A 1,283-nucleotide genomic window follows, 5' to 3' on the forward strand; every position below is an offset into this window, starting at 1 on the left:
GTAGACACTTGTAGTTGACACTTGTAGACACTTGTAGTTGACACTTGTAGACACTTGTAGTTGACACTTGTAGACACTTGTAGTTGACACTTGTAAGTGACATTTGAAGCCTTGCTGGCGGGTCGTACCATGTGACTGATTCAGGAACTGGTTCATCTGTATGTGTGAGATTCAAAAGAGGAAGCAAAACGCTGATGAATCTCCTGTTGTCATGACATTTAACTTATTCAGCTGATCAACTTTTTGTCTGATGGACCAGAAAGAAGAAATTTCCCCTTCTCTAAAAAAGAATAATAATGTATGCACACAATAATAAAACATTGCTGAAAAGAACTACCAAGTGTTAAGTGTTCTGATTTGTTTTTTCTTACTTCTGGTGTCTTAGAAGGTGAAGTGCAGGTTGCGTTCAAAAGAACAACAAACAACACGCTTATCTAAAAACACAAACTGTCTGGATCATAGTACAATGGAAAAGTTGTTTTTAAGAATAGACTAATAAAAATGTGTCTAATATCAGCACCATTTCAAAATCACACAAGCACATTTATTTCAATATTCTTACCCTGTTTTTCTTCATGCACTTTCCTTTTTGAACCAGTCGGTTTATCAAAAACAGAGAATAAAATCATATTTAAATCTAATTTAGACTTTATTAAGGTTATCACAAATGTATATATTTTTTTATTCAACTTAAAGCCTCACAAACCAGTCATGTAATTATGATCTGGTTTACATTTATAGTCCACTAGATGGCGCAGTAGAGCAAATGGAACATGAAGGCGCTTCGACTCATCAGAATCAGAATCAGGTTTATTGGCCAAGTATGTTGACCAGGGGGGTGGTGGCAATGGGAACGTCTGGTCAGTTTCAGGCTGAACCGGCCGGTACTTTTTTGTTTTTATCAACCTGATAAAACGCTGCTGCGGCTCAGCGGCCGTTGGATGCATAGATATGGCTGGATGTCACGGTCACACCACCCACACGGGCACAGCCGGTGTAGACCTAATAGTTAAATGTTTAATGTGAGCAGCCTGGCCCAGCTTGAAACAGAAGGTGAAAGGAGAGCGGGTAAAATTAACAAACACATCAAAAAGAAAGGAGGAAGAGATGGATGGAGCAGTAAAGTAAGGGGGGGAAAGAAAGGGTTAGTGCAAGATGCAGTCAAATGCACCAAATTAATAGAACTTCCCCTTGATGGATGGATGGATGGATGGATGGATGGATGGATGGATGGATGGATGGATGGATGGATGGATGGATGGATGGATGGATGGAAGGATGGA

Source organism: Austrofundulus limnaeus, unplaced genomic scaffold (assembly GCF_001266775.1).
Source record: "Austrofundulus limnaeus strain Quisiro unplaced genomic scaffold, Austrofundulus_limnaeus-1.0 Scaffold1169, whole genome shotgun sequence".
Classification (NCBI taxonomy): Eukaryota; Metazoa; Chordata; class Actinopteri; order Cyprinodontiformes; family Rivulidae; genus Austrofundulus; species Austrofundulus limnaeus.